Raw genomic sequence first — 16,269 nt, forward strand, 5'->3', positions numbered from 1 at the left:
ACCCAACTAGGCCTGTTTACAGCCTTGCGTATAACTTTTTTCTGGCTGCAGTTTGCATTACATAAGCGCTGTCAGCCTCCAACTGCACGCCAATAATTCCATAATTTTTTACACCGCTCTGTGTGTGCCGTCAACTTCACGCACAGCGTGCGGCGACAGCCCCTGATAGAGGGAAAGTCATATAGACGCTATATAGCCTGTATTCTTTTTCAAAAAACTTTAAATAAAAACTCCTTCGTTGGGCTACCTGGGACTGTGTGCATTTTACTGCCTGGCTGCTGGGAGTTGTAGTGAATCACTATTGCACGGCTAGGCCTGTTTGGAGCCTACCTTATTCTTTGTTTCTGCCTGGAGTTAGCATAACATAACCGCTGTCAACGTGAAAGTGTACGCCAATAATTCCATAATTATTTACACCGCTCTGTGTCTGCCGTCAAATTCACGCACAGTGTACGGCGACAGCCCCTGATAGAGGGAAAGTCATATAGACGCTATATAGCCTGTATTCTTTTTCAAAAAATTTTAAATAAAAGCTCCTTTGTTGGCCTACCTGTGATCGCGTGCATTTTACTGCCTGGCTGCTGGGAGTTGTAGTGAATCACTATTGCACGGCTAGGCCTGTTTGGAGCCTACCTTATTCTTTGTTTCTGCCTGGAGTTAGCATAACATAACCGCTGTCAACGTGAAAGTGTACGCCAATAATTCCATAATTATTCACACCGCTCTGTGTCTGCTCTATTCGTAATACACCATGCTTAGGGGTAGGGCTGTAGGACGTGGACGTGGAAGCGGAGGTCCAAGTGAGGGTGTGGGCACAGGCCGAGTTCCTGGTGCAGGTGAATCGCAGCCGGCTGCTGCGGGATAAGGAGAGAGGCACGTTTCTGTGGTCCCCAGCTTCATATCACAATTCTTGGGTCCACGTGGTAGACCTTTATTACAAACAGAGCAGTGTGAGCAGGTCCTGTCGTGGATGGCAGAAAATGCTTCCAGTGATGTATCGACCACCCAGTGTTTTACACCGTCCATTGCTGCAACTCTGAATCCTCTCGCTGCTGCTCCTCCTTCCTCCAAGCCTCCTCACTCCATGAAAATGACACATTCTGATAAGCAGGCAGACTCCCAGGAACTGTTATCGAGCTCCTGCCTTGATTTGGAAAAAATGGCTCCTCTCTCACCTGAGGAGTTTGTCGTGACCGATGCCCAACCTTTGGAAAGTTGAGGCTGGGGGATGAGGCTGGGGACTTCCGGCAACTGTCTCAAGAGCTTTCAGTGGGTGAGGAGGACGATGACGATGAAGCACAGTTGTCTATCAGTGAGATAGTAGTAAGGGCAGTAAGTCCGAGGGAGGAGCGCACAGAGGATTCGGAGGAAGAGCCGCTGGACGATGAGGTGACTGACCCCACCTGGTTTGCTAATCCAACTGAGGACAGGTCTTTAGAGGGGGAGGCAATTGCAGCAGCAGGACAGGTTGGAAGAGGCAGTGGAGTGGCCAGGGGTAGAGGCAGGGCCAGAGCGAAGAATCTCCCAACGGTTTCCCAAAGCACACCCTCGCGCCAAGCCACCATGCAGAGGCCTAGGTCTTCAAAGGTGTGGATGTTTTTCAGTGGGAGTGCGGACGACTGACGCACAGTGGTGTGCAATCTGTGTCGCGCCAAGACCAGCCAGGGAGTCACCAGTACCCGCCTCACCACCACCAGCATGCGCAGGCATATGATGGCCAAGCACCCCACAAGGTGGGACGAAGGCCGTTCACCGCCTCCGGGTCGCACCACTGCCTCTTCCCCTGCGACCCAACCTGCCACTCAGATCCAATCCCTCTCTCAGGACCCAGACACGAGCGCCTCCCGGCCTGCACCCACACCTCCGCTGTCCTCGACCCCATCCAGCAATGTCTCACAGCGCAGCGTCCAGCTGTCGCTAGCGCAATCGTTGGAGCGCAAGCGCAAATACGCCGCCATGCACCCGCATGCTCAAGCTTTAAACGTGCAGATTGCCAAATTAATCAGCCTGGAGATGCTGCCGTACAGGCTTGTGGAAATGGAGGCTTTCAAAAACATGATGGCAGCGGCGGTCCCGCGCTACTCGGTCCCCAGTCGCCACTATTTTTCCCGGTGTGCCATCCCAGCCCTACACCAGCACGTCTCCCGCAACATCAATCGTGCCCTCACCAACGCGGTTACTGGGAAGGTCCACGTAACCATGAACACATGGACTAGTACTGGTGGGCAGGGCCACTATATCTCGCTGACGGCACATTGGGTGAATTTGGTGGAGGCTGGGACTGAGTCAGAGCCTGGGACCGCACACGTCCTACCCACACCCAGAATAGCAGGTCCTTCCTCGGTTCTGGCATCTGCAGTGGTCTATGCCACCTCCTCTAAATCCTCCCCCTTCTCCTTCTCCTATGAAACCTCTACCTCTCAATTAAGAAATGTAAGCAGCACGTCGCCAGCAGTCGGTGTGGCGCGGCGCGGCAGCACAGCGGTGGGCAAGCGTCAGCAGGCCGTGCTGAGACTACTCAGCATAGGTGACAAGAGGCACACGGCCCCCGAGTTGTTGCAGGGTCTGACAGAGCAGACCGACCTCTGGCTTTCGCCGCTGAGCCTCGAACCGGGCATGGTTGTGTGTGACAACGGCCGTAACCTGGTGGTAGCTCGGCAGCCTCACACACGTGCTATGCCTGGCCCACGTTTTCAATCTGGTGGTTCAACAGTTTTTGAAAAACTACCCGCACTTATCTGACCTGCTCGGCAAGGTGCGCCGCGTCTGCGCACATTTCTGCAAATCCACCACGGACGCTACCACCCTGAGGACCTTGCAACATCGGTTTAATCTGCCAGAGCATCGGCTGCTGTGCGATGTGCCCACACGGTGGAATTCTACGCTCCACATGTTGGCCAGGCTGTATGAGCAGCGTAGAGCAATAGTGGAATACCAACTCCAACATGGGCGGCGTAGTGGTAGTCAGCCTCCCGAATTCTTTAGCGAGGAGTGGGCCTGGATGGCAGACATCTGCAGGTCCTCGGAAACAAGGTGCTGCAATCATTAGCGTCACCATTCCTTTGCTATGCCTGCTGAGAAGTTCGCTGCAAAGCATAAAGGCTGATGCTTTGCGGTCGGAACAGGAGATGGGGGAAGAGAGTATGTCGCTTGATAGTCAGAGCACCCTCATGTCTATATCTCAGCGCGTTTTGGAGGAGTTGGAGGGGGGAGGAGCAGGAGGAGGAGGAGGGGGAAGAGACAGCTGGGCCCACTGCAGAGGGTACCCATGCTGCTTGCATCTCATCTGTTCAGCGTGTATGAGCTGTGGAGGAGGAGGATGATCCTGAAAGTGATCTTCCTAGTGAGGACAGCGATGTGTTGCATGCTGGCACCCTGGCACACATGGCTGACCACATGTTAGGCTGCCTTTCTTGTGACCCTCGTGTTAGACGCATTCTGGCCACTACGGATTACTGGGTGTACACCCTGCTCGACCCACGGTACAAGGAAAACCTTTCCACTCTCATTCCCGAAGAGGAAAGGGGTTCGAGAGTGATGCAATACCACAGGGCCCTGGTGGACAAACTGATGGTAAACTTCCCTTCTGACAGCGCTAGTGGCAGCAGGCGCAGTTCTGAGGGCCAAGTAGCAGGGGAGGCGCGGAGATCAGACATCATGTTCAGCAAAGGCAGGGGAACACTCTCCAAGGCCTTTGCCAGCTTTATGGCTCCCCAGCAAAACTGCGTCACCACTCCCCAGTCATGGCTGAGTCAGAGGGAGCGCTGTAAAAAGATGGTAAGGGAGTGTGTAGCCGATCATACCACCGTCCTCCGTGATGCCTCAGCTCTATACAACTACTGGGTGTCAAAGCTGGACACGTGGCACGAACTTGCACTGTATGCCCTGGAGGTGCTGGCTTGCCCTGCCGCTAGCGTCTTGTCAGAGAGGGTGTTTAGTGCAGCTGGGGGAATCATTACGGACAAGCGTACCCGCCTGTCAACTGACAGTGCCGACATGCTTACACTCATAAAGATGAACAAAGCCTGGATTTCCCCAGATTTCTCTTCTCCACCAGCGGAAAGCAGCGGTACATAAAGATTCTTTTCGCTGTAACCGCAGATAAAAGCACTCGTCTCTATCACCGGTAAAGCGGGGCATTTAGCTTTCTCAATCTGTCTCTGACATTAGTCCTCCTCCTGCTACTCCTCCTCCAGAAACATGTCATCGCACTGAACGGACAATTTTTCTGCGGCCCAAAAGGCTCATCTACATCTGCCAATGTTTTTACAATTTTTCAAAGTTTCAAAAGTATTGAGACTGTAACAAGAACCAATTTTTTCGACAGGGCTGCCTCCAGGCTCTGTTACAAATTAAGCAACAGTGAGCTGTATCTTTAAAAAATGTTTATGGGTTTCACCTGCCCTCTCAGTTGATAAATTTTTCAGACGTACACTTGTACTCTTGGTACACTTATTTTTGGGGCCCACGCCTACACTCTTATCCAACTAATTTTTCCGGTCTTCGCCTACGCTCATGGTATCCCAATGTTTCAGAGGTTGGCCTATACTATTACTACAGAAATTTTACTGGGGTCTGCCTGCCTATACTTCTGCTACAAGAAAGGTACAGGGGTCTGCCCATACTGCTGCCATTTACATGTTACTGGGGTGTGCCTATACTGCTGCCACTTAAATGTTAGAGGGGTCTGCCGATACTTCTGCCATGTAAATGTTACAGGGGTCTTCCTACACTGCTGCCACAAGGATGTTACTGGGGTCTGCCTTACTGCTGCCACGTTAATTTTACAGAGGTTTGCCTATACTGCCGCCATAAGGATGTTACTGGGGTCTGCCAATACTGCTGTTACGTAAATGTTACAGGGGTCTGCCTATAGTGTTACTACAGAAATGTTACAGGGGTCTGCGTATACTTCTGCTACAAAAATGTTACTGGGGTCTGCCTATAGTGTTGCTACGTAAGTTTTGCATGGGTCTGCCTATACTGCTGCCACAAGGATATTACAGGGGTCTGCCTATACTTCTGCTGCAGAAATGTTACTGGGATCTGTCTATACTGTTACTACAGAAATGGTACTGGGGTCTGCCTATGCTTCTGCTACATAGATGTTACAGGGGTCTGCCTATACTGTTAATACAGAAATATTGCTGGGGTCTGTCTATACTGTTACTACTGAAATGTTACAAATACTGGGCTCTGCCTGTACTGCTGCTACTGAAATGTTACAGGGGTCTGCATATACTGCTACTACACAAATGTTACAGTGGTCTGCCTATACTGCTGCTACAAAAATGTTACAGGGGTCTGTCCGTATTGTTACTACAGAAATGCTACTCGGCTCTGTCTATACTGCTACTACAGAAATGTTACTGAGGTCTCCCTAGACTTCTGCTACATAACTGTTACTGGGGTCAGCTTATACCTTTGCTACAGGGATATTACAGTAGTCTGTGTATAATATGGGTGCACTAAGTCTTCCCATCGAGGTGTTCTACCTATCTGGCCCCCCAAAAAACCCAGACTGACTAGGGCATGGATTGTGGGCCGAGGCAATCCGGGGCACATAAAGAAATCACAGCGCCCAAACATGGCAGAGTTCTACCCCGCCAAGGACCTCGGCCCACATTTCTACCCTAGTCAGTCAGTGTATTTCTGCCAGACCGGTAAAACACCACAATGGGAAGTCTTTGTGCACCCACAGCATAGGCGAGCCCAAGGAACTTAAAGATAGTATTACACATAAAGAAATCAGAGCGCCCAAACCTTGCAGTTTCACCCTGTCAAGGACATTGGCCTCGGCTCATATCCTCATTAATTGTGGGCATAAAGCAGACTTGGAATGCTTGTGCAGCTATGAACGTTCCATTAACGCAGTAATGCTCCTTTTGTTTGGCCCAAACCAGTGTCTCAGATAACTGTGGTAACACGAGAGAAACACTGCAATGGGAAGTCTTTGAGTTCCGTGGGCTCGCCTATGCTGTGAGTGCACAAGGATGGTATTACACAGGAAGAAATCAGCATGCCAAAACATAGCAGAGTTTCACCCTGCTAAGGGCCTCAGCCTCGGCCCACATTTCTACCTTAGTCAGTCAGTGTATTTGTGCCAGACAGGTAAAACACCGCTATGGGAAGTCTTTGTGCACCCACAGCATAGGCGAGCCAAAGGAACCCAAGGAAAGTATTAAACATGAAGCAATTACAGTGCCCAAACATGGCAGACTTTCACTCTGCCGAGGACCTCGGCCTCTGCACACACCCTCAGACCCCAGTAACATTTCTGTAGCAAAGGTATAGGCAGATCCCAGTAACATTCCTGTAGCAGAAGTATAGACAGACTCCTGTAACATTCCTGTAGTAAATGTATAGGCGAACCCCAGTAACATTTCTGTAGCAGAAGTAAAGGCAGACCCCTGTAACATTTCTGTAGCAGAAGTATAGGCAGACCTCAGTAACATTTCTGTAGTAAAAGTATAGGCAAACCCCTGCCACATTCCTGTAGCAAAGGTATAGGCAGACCCCTGTAACATTTCAGTAGTAAAAGTATAGACGAACCCCAGTAACATTTCTGTAGCAAAAGTATAGGCAGACCCCTGTAACATTTCTGTAGCAGTAGTATAGGCAAACCACTGTATCATTTCTGTAGCAAGAGTATAGGCGAACCCCTGAAACATTAGTGTACCATGAGTGTAGGTGAAGGCTGGAAAAATTAGTTAGATAACAGTATAGGTGTACCAAGAGTACAAGTGTACCCCTGAAAAATTGCTCAACCGCGAGGGCAGGTGAAACCCAGAAACATTTTTTAAAGATACAGCTCGCTGTTACTTAATTTGTAACAGAGCCTAGCGGCAGCCCTGTGTGGTGCAATTGGTTTCTGTTAAAGTATTAATACTTTTGAAACTTTGAAAAATTGTAAAAGAATTATAAGCAGAGCCTTTTGGGCTGTTTTAGGAGGAGGAGTAGGAAGAGGAGGAGTAATAATATCCGAGAGTGATTGACAAAGCTAATTCCCCCTTGTGTTTCTGGTGATAGAGAATGCTTTTTTCTCTTGTTGCAGCGAAAAGAATCATTAGGTTCCACTGCTCTCCGCCGGTGGAGAAGAGAAGTCTGGGGAAATCCAGCCTTTGTTCATCTTTATGAGTGTAAGCATATCGGCAATGGCAGTCTTGCTGGGGAGCCATAAAGCTGGCAAAGGCCTTGGAAAGTGTTCCCCTGCCTGCGCTGGACATGCTGCCTGATCCCCTGCTACTTAGCCCTCGGAACTGCGTCTTCTGCCACTAGCGCTGTCAGATGGGAACTTTAGCATCACTTTTTCCAACAGGGCCCTGTGGTATTGCATCACTCTCGTACCCCTTTCCTCTTCGGGAATGAGAGTGGAAAGGTTCTCCTTATACCGTGGGTCACCCAGTAATCCGTGTTGGCCAGAATGCGTCTAACGTGAGGGTCACGGGAAAGGCAGCCTAAAATGAAGTCAGCCATGTGTGCCAGGGTAACAGTGCACAACACATATCGCTATCCTTAGTAGGAAGATTACTTTCAGGATCCTCCTCCTCCTCTTCTACAGCCCATACACGCTGAACAGATGACAGGTAAGCAGCATGGGTACCCTCAGCAACGTGCCCAGCTGTCTCTTCGCCCTGCTCCTCCTCCTCCTCCTCCCCCTCCTCTACAACGCGCTGAGATATAGACATGAGCGTAGTCTGGCTACCAAGTGACATACTGTCATCCCCCATCTCCTGTTCCAACCGCAAAGCGTCTGCCTTTATGCTTTGGAGCGAACTTCTCAGCAGGCAAAGCAGTGGGATGGTAACACTGATGATTGCCGCATCGCCGCTGACCATCTGGGTAGACTCCTCAAAGTTTCCGAGGACCTGGCAGATATCTGCCCTCCAGGCTCACTCCCCAGTAAAGAATTGGGGAGGCTGACTACCACTATGCCGCCCATGTTGCAGCTGGTATTCCACTATTGCTCTACGCTGCTCGTAAAGCCTGGCTAACATGTGCAGCGTAAAGTTCCAGTGTGTGGGCACGTCGCACAGCTGTCAGTGCTCTGCAGCTGAAACCGACGTTGCAGAGTCCTCAGGGTGGCAGCGTCCATGGTGGACTTGCGGAAATGTGCGCAGACACAGCGCACCTTGCCGAGCAGGTCAGACAAGTGGGGGTAGTTTTTAAGAAACCGCTGAACCACCAGATTGAAGACGTGGGCCAGGCATGGCATGTCTGTGAGGCTGCTGAGCTGCAGAGCCGCCACCAGGTAACGGTTGTTGTCACACACGAGCATGACCGGTTGGAGGCTCAGCGGCGAAAGCCAGAGGTCGGTCTGCTCTGTCAGACCCTGCAACAGCTCTGGGGCTGTGTGCCTGTTGCCACCTAAGATGATTAGTTTCAGCACGGCTTGCTGACGCTTGCCCACCATTATGCTGCCGCGCGCAACCGACTGCTGGCGATGTGCTAACACTTCTTAATTGAGAGATAGAGGTGACGGAGGAGGATGAGGGGAAGGGTTTAGAGGAGGTGGCAGAAAACGCTGCAGATACCAGCACCGAGGTAGGACCCGCTATTCTGGGTATGGGTAGGACGTGAGCGGTCCCAGGCTCTGACTCGGTCCCAGCCTCCACCAAATTCACCCAATGTGCCGTCAGGGAGATATAGTGGCCCTGCCCGCCAGTACTTGTCCATGTGTCCGTGCTTACGTGGACCTTCCCAGTAACCGCATTGGTGAGGGCACGGTTTATGTTGCGGGAGACGTGCTGGTGTAGGGCTGGGACGGCACACCAGGAAAAATAGTGGAGACTGGGGACCGAGTAGCGTGGGACCATTATGTTTTTGAAAGCCTCCGTTTCCACAAGCCTGTATGGCAGCATCTCCAGGCTGATTATTTTGGCAATGTGCACATTTAAAGCTTGTGCGTGCGGGTGGGTGGTGGCGTATTTGCACTTGCGCTCCAACGCTGTGCTGAGAGACATTGCTGGAGAGAGTGGAAGGCGGTGGAGGTGAGGGTGTGGGTGCAGGCCGGGAGGCGCTCATACCTGTGTCCTGAGAGGGGGGTTGGATCTGATTGGCAGGTTGGGGCACAGGGAAAGAGGCAGTCGTGTGACCTGGAGGTGGTGAACGGTGCTTGGCCATCATATGCCTGCGCATGCTGGTGGTGGTGAGGCTGGTACTGGTGGCTCCCCGGCTGATCTTGGTGTGACACAGGTTGCACACCACTGTTCGTCGGTCATCCGTGCTCTCACTAAAAAACATCCACACCTTTTAACACCAAGCCCTCTGCTCGGAGGCTTGGCGTGATGGAGTGCTTTGGGAAACAGTTGGGAGATTCTTTGCTCTGGCCCTGCCTCTAGCCCTGGCCACTCCACTGCCTCTTCCAACCTGTCCTGCTGCTGCACTTGCCTCCCCCTCTGAAGCCCTGTCCTCAGTAGGCTTAGCAAACCAGGTGGGGTCAGTCACCTTATCGTCCAGCTGCTCTTCCTCCGAATCGTCTGTGCGCTCCTCCCTCGGACTTACTGCCCTTACTACTACCTCACTGACAGACAACTGTGTCTCATCATCATCATCCTCTTGAGACAGTTGCCGGAAGTCCCCAGCCTCATCACCCAGACTCCGGGAACTTTCCAAAGGTTGGGCATCGGTCACGACAAAACTCCTCAGGTGAGAAAGGAACCATTTTTTCCCACCCATGACAGGGACCCGAGAACAGTTCCTGGGAGTCTGCCTGCTCATTAGAATATGTCATTTTCATGGAGTGAGCAGGCTGGGAGGAAGGAGGAGCAGCAGCCAGAGGATTCAGAGTTGCAGTGCATAGGTTGGGAGTATTGGACTGTGTAGAAGACTGGGTGGTCGATACATTGCTGGACGCATTTTCTGCCATCCACGACAGGACCTGCTCACATTGCTCTGCTTGTAATAAAGGTCTACCACGCGGACCCATAAATTGTGATATGAAGCTGGGAACCCCAGAAACTTGCCTCTCTCCTAATCCCGCAGCAGCCGGCTGTGATTCACCATGACCAGGAACTCGGCCTGTGCCCACACCCTCAATTGGACGTCCGCGTCCACGTCCTCGACCCTTACCCCTACTCCTCATCATGGTGGATTAAGAATAGAGCAGGGCCAAAATAAATTACCCCACTGTACAGCACTGAAAACTGTGGCTTAATTCACCGCACACAGAGACTTGTAGATAGCGGAGGTTCTATGCTGTGACTTGAAAAAAGTAACCCTCTGTCTTGCACTGATACCTAGAGGTAATTTACTGCTCGCAGAGACTTGAAGTAAATAGAGGCTGTGTGGAGTGGGAGAAGACTCTAAAGCCAGTGGATAGTGCTGGTAACTGCGGCTATCTCAACGCCACCAAGGAAAGGGTATTGTGAGACGCTCTGCACAGCTGCAGAGCTGAAATACTTTGCAGTGGCCCAGGTAATATTACAGTACAGTTTAGCAGTGACACCTCTGTATAATGCACTGCAGACACAGAACGTTATAAATGAAGTCATTCGCAGCAGGCTAGGAATTATTTGAGTGCAATTTCACGGTGAGAGCTGGTTGTAAGGCACTGCAGCCTGAAAAAACTATTACCGAAAGTCTGTGAACAGGCCTAGATGCGTAATACAAAAATGGATGCACTACAACTACCAGCCACAAGTATAATGCACACGGTCAGATGTAGCCCTAAGAAGGAGCTTTGGGGTTTTTGCATGGAGGACTTTGAGGACTGTATAGTGTATATAACTTTCCCTACAGACGTGGCTGTGTCCCTACGCTCTGTGTCTAAATCCCTGCAGACACAGAACGGTATAAATGAAGTCGTTCGCAGCAGGCTAGGAAATATTTCAGTGCAGTTTCTCGGTGAGAGCGGGATTATACGGCACTGCAGCCTGAAAAAACTATTACTGAAAGGCTGCAAAGAGGCCTAGATGCGTAATACAAAAATGGAAGCACTACAATTCCCAGCCAGCCATAAGTATAATGCACACGGTCAGATGTAGCCCAATGAAGGACCTTGGGGTTTTTTGCACGGAGGATACGGACTGTATAGTGTACATAACTTTCCCTATAGAAGTGGCTGTGCCCCAACACTCTGTTATGCACTGCAGACACAGAACGGTATAATTGAAGTCATTTGCAGCAGGCTAGGAATTATTTGAGTGCAGTTTCACGGTGAGAGCGGTATTGTACGGCACTGCAGCCTGAAAAAATTATAACTGAAAGGCTGCGAACAGGCCTAGATGTGTAATACAAAAATAGAAGCACTACAACTCCCAGCCAGCCACAAGTATAATGCACACGGTAAGATGTAGCCCTAAGAAGGAACGTTGGGGTTCTTGAAGACAGGATCCTACACTAACACTTTCCCTATCTCAGCAGCAGCTCTTTCCCTAAACTCTGTATAATACACTGCAGACTGAGAACGCTATAGATGAAATGGCCTGCACAGCCCGAGATGAAAAAAAAAAAATTGTGCACTACTGCTTCCAGACAGCCACAACAGTAATGCACACGGTCAGATGTAGCCCTAAGAAGGACTGTTGGGGTTCTTGAAGACAGGACCTACGCTAACACTATCCCTGAATGAGCAGCAGCACTTTCCCTAACCTCTGCCAGTGTGTGCCTGAGGCGAGCCACGGGCGGGACCACTTTAAGTACTCGGCGGTCACCTGATCTCACCAGCCACTCACTGCTGTGGGGTGGAATAGGGCTGGCACATCACAGGAGGAAGTGGTAATGCCTTCCTAGCATGTCTATTGGCTACAAAATGGCGCTAAACATGCCGGGAAGGAAATGGAATTGACTCGAGTACCGTGTGCTGTATTCGACTCGAGTAACGCGCATCTCGAGTACCCTAATGCTGGAACGAGCATCATGCTCGGACAAGTGTGCTCGCTCATCTCTAGTTACACAGGACTCAGGATTATTATTTAATTTTCCTGAGCAATCTGTATTGATTGTGTAAAGTTAGTAACATTGGGTGGAAAAACATACTTATCTTGAAGATGCAGTTCATTGGTGAGCACAAGTGAAAAAATTATGTTTCCTGATGTTTGCTATTTGATTTGTACACAGTCACAAGTTTTTGGCTGTGATGTGATTTACCAGGCAGATGGATCCATGTCTACCTACTATGCCTTACAATCAGATCTTAACAATATAACATCCACAACAAAATAAAAAAAACACAGAACATTAGATCACAACTTGTTGAAGGTGAAAGGTCAGTAAATGTAATCATTACAAATGTCCAAACCATTTTCAGTCAAGTGTATCCAATATTGCCAAAATAGCTCAGTGACATTACCTTCCAGCATCTGATACCAAACTTCCATCTTTCCAAGGGGATGAACAGAGGAGGGCTCAGTGCAACTTTTTATTCGCTATCCTTTTGGATTGATGTAATGCTTTGGGTAAACCACCAGAAAATGTAGAGAAACCTTTCTGATTAAACAGTAAATCCCCAAACAAGAAACTAACCAAGTCCCACTTAATTATATGTTTTAAGTCCCTCTGCAACACGTGGCCAAAGTAATATTAGCCAGTGCTAAGAATGAGGATCTTAGAAGCATCCAAAAGACCCAACAGTCTTACTACCTCAGACACCACGCTGTCTCATAAAAACTGATAGTATTTAAAGAAGAATATATATATAATACATCTCTAGAGGAGCTCAGCCATTGACCATCCTTCAGCATTGCCACTCTCCTGTGTACCCAGAAGATAAAGGAATGGCCCAGTATCCAGGCCATAATCAGAGAAGCACCTACAAAGATACATAAGATAAAAAAAACTAAGGTAAAGAATAAGCAAGAAACACTGGGACTAATTACAGGTTGTGTTAACTATTGAATGGGCATCCACACTTTTCGTGGTCATATGCAGCATTTTTTAAACACTGCATTACTAACACACAATATGCCTTGCTCTATCCTAGTCGTCACACTTAAGTAGCAGCATCTATTCAGCAGCAATGTTTCAGAATTTATGACTGTGCTCCCCAAGGAGCTGATTCACTTCCTCAGAAGAATCAAAAATTGAAATCAGGTGAGAGGGGATCCAATAGCATGAATAAACAATGGACCAAATTTAACTTCCCCTGTTTTTGCTGAAAACCATCTGCACTCTGCCCATTGGTGCCAAATGTCTTCTCTTTTTGCATCTTAACTACTCCTAACAGTGTGGTAGTTCAGCATATCAACATCACTTCTCAAACTTTAAAATCAACATTTGGCTTTTTCTGGGCCTATGCTGAGATCCATACTTTCCTCTAGCGGAAAGTCAAAAAGACTGTCACGACCGCAGCAGAGCTCCACCATAAAAGTACTAAATACACAGTATAACATGGACATGCATATACTGTACTAGCTGATATACCCGTCTTCGCCCGAGTTAATTTGGTACTGGTATTTATCTGGTGTTCACATGGAAAATCTTATGTGGTTACTTTAGAGATACCAGTAAAAAAATATGTTCAACATTTTGCATGGTTCTTTGTCTTGCCCAGAAAACACCATGTGGAGGCAACCATGTGATGTTCCCTTTATATAAAATGATATCAGGAAGTGAGATAATTAAATCACGTACATAAAATGTGGATGCTGATTCTTTTGCGCTTAGAATTAAATAATTGAGTTGGGACCCATTAACTTTTCCAATTTATGACATAATCAATGCCCGTACAAAATTGCTCATTTCTATGACATCAGGAAGTGAGAGAATTAGATTCCGTACGTAAAATTTGGACGCTAATTCTTTTGCGCTTAGAATTGAATATTCGAGTTGGGACCCATTAGATTTTCATATTTATGACACAATCAATGCCCGTGCCAAATCCAAAGTTTCTATTACACCAAGAACTAAGAGAATTAGATTCCGTACGTTAAATTTGGACGCTAATTATTTTGCGCTTAGAATTGAACAATCGAGTTGGGACCCATTACCTTTTCCTGATTATGACATAATCAATGCCCGTTCCAAATTTCACGTTTCTATGACACGGAAAATTGAGAGAATTAGATTTCATTCGTAAAATGTGGACGCTAATTCTTTTGTGCTAAGAATTGAATAATCGAGTTAGGACCCATTAACTTTTCCAACTTATGACATAATCAATGCCCGTGCAAAATTTCATGTTTCTATGACACCGGGAAGTGAGAGAATTAGATTCTGGAAATAAAATTTCGACGCTAATTCTTTTGCGCTTAGAATTAAGTAATCAAGTTGGGACCCATTACCTTTTCCTATTTATGACACAATCAATGCCTGTGCAAAATCTCAAGTTTCTATTACACCAAGAAGTGAGAGAATTAGATTCTGGAAATAAAATTTCGACGCTAATTCTTTTGCGCTTAGAATTAAGTAATCAAGTTGGGACCCATTACCTTTTCCTATTTATGACACAATCAATGCCTGTGCAAAATCTCAAGTTTCTATTACACCAAGAAGTGAGAGAATTAGATTCTGTACGTTAAATTTGGACGCTAATTCTTTTGCGCATAGAATTCAATAATGGAGTTGAGACCCATTAGCTTTTACTATTTATGACATAATCAATGCTCGTGCCAAATTTCATGTTTCTATGACTTCGGGAAGTGAGAGAATTAGATTACGTACGTAAAATTTGGATGCTAATTCTTTTGCGCATAGAATTGAATAATCAAGTTGGGAGCAATTAGCTTTTCCTATTTATGACATAATCAATGCTCGTGCCAAATTTCGAGTTTCTATGACACCGGAAAGTGAGAAAATTACATTCCGTACGTAAAATTTGGATGCTAATTCTTTTGCGCAAAGAATTGAATAATCGTGTTGCCACCCATTAGCTTTCCATATTTATGACATAATCAATGCTCGTGCCAAATTTCACGTTTCTATGACACCGGAAAGTGAGAAAATTACATTCCGTACGTAAAATTTGGACGCTAATTTTTTTTGCTCATAGAATTGAATAATCGAGTTGGGACCCATTAGCTTTTCCTATTTATGACATAATCAATGCTCGTGCCAAATTTCACATTTCTATGACACCGGAAAGTGAGAAAATTACATTCCGTATGTAAAATTTGGACGCTAATTCTTTTGCGCAAAGAATTGAATAATCAAGTTGGAACCCATTAGTTTTTCCTATTTATGACATAATCAATGCTCGTGCCAAATTTTACGTTTCTATGACACCGGAGAATGAGAAAATTACATTCCGTACGTAAAATTTGAACGCTAATTCTTTTGCACATAGAATTCAATAATCGAGTTGGGACCCATTAGCTTTTCCTATTTATGACATAATCAATGCTCGTGCCAAATTTCACGTTTCTATGACACTGGAAAGTGAGAAAAATACATTTCGTACGTAAAATTGGAAGCTAATTCTTTTGCGCATAGAATTGAATAATCGAGTTGGGACCCATTAGCTTTTCCTATTTATGACATAATTAATGCTCCTGCCAAATTTCGAGTTTCTATGATACCAGGAAGTGAGAGAATTAGATTCTGCACGTAAAATTTGGACACTAATTCTTTTGCGCATAGAATTGAATAATCGAGTTTGGACCCATTAGCTTTTCCTATTTATGACATATTCAATCCTCGTGCCAAATTTCACATTTCTATGACACTGGAAAGTGAGAAAAATACATTCCGTACGTAAAATTTGGACGCTAATTCTTTTGTGTATAGAATTGAATAATCGAGTTGGGACCCATTAGCTAACCAATGCTCCTGCCAAATTTCGAGTTTCTATGACACCGGGAAGTGAGAGAATTAGATTCCATACATAAAATTTGGACGCTAATTCTTTTGCGCATAGAATTGAATAATCGAGTTGGGACCTTTTAACTTTTCCTATTTATGACATATTCAATGCTCGTGCCAAATTTTAAGTTTCTATGGCATTGGGAAGTGAGAAATTTAGATTATGTACGTTAAATTTCGACGCTAATTCTTTTGCGCTAGAATTGAATAATCGAGTTGGGACCCAATTACTTTTCCTATTTTGGAGATAATCTATGCTTGCGCCAAAATTCATGTTTCTATGACATCGGGAAGTTGGAGGACTTTTGGCGAGTCAGTCAGTGAGTCAGTCAGTCAGTGAGTCAGTCAGTCAGTGAGGGCTTTCAGCTTTATATATAGAGATTTGAGAAATTTTTAGCATTACTGATTGATTACAAATATGTACTGACTTGTATAGTGTTGCTAAATATTTATTTTATTTCATTGGGGGAAGGGCATTTCAGTGGAACTCCTTTATTCTTTAATCCTTACTGGATGGTTGATAATATGCAC

The 16,269-nt window shown here is 46.9% G+C and overlaps 1 protein-coding gene across 1 annotated transcript in view; it reads right to left on the reverse strand.

Moving 5' to 3' along the window:
* LOC136632365 (potassium-transporting ATPase alpha chain 2-like) overlaps positions 1–16,269 on the reverse strand; it is a 479,010-nt gene that overhangs the window by 321,766 nt on the left and 140,975 nt on the right. The window lies entirely within an intron of this gene.

Source organism: Eleutherodactylus coqui, chromosome 6 (assembly GCF_035609145.1).
Source record: "Eleutherodactylus coqui strain aEleCoq1 chromosome 6, aEleCoq1.hap1, whole genome shotgun sequence".
NCBI lineage: Eukaryota > Metazoa > Chordata > Amphibia > Anura > Eleutherodactylidae > Eleutherodactylus > Eleutherodactylus coqui.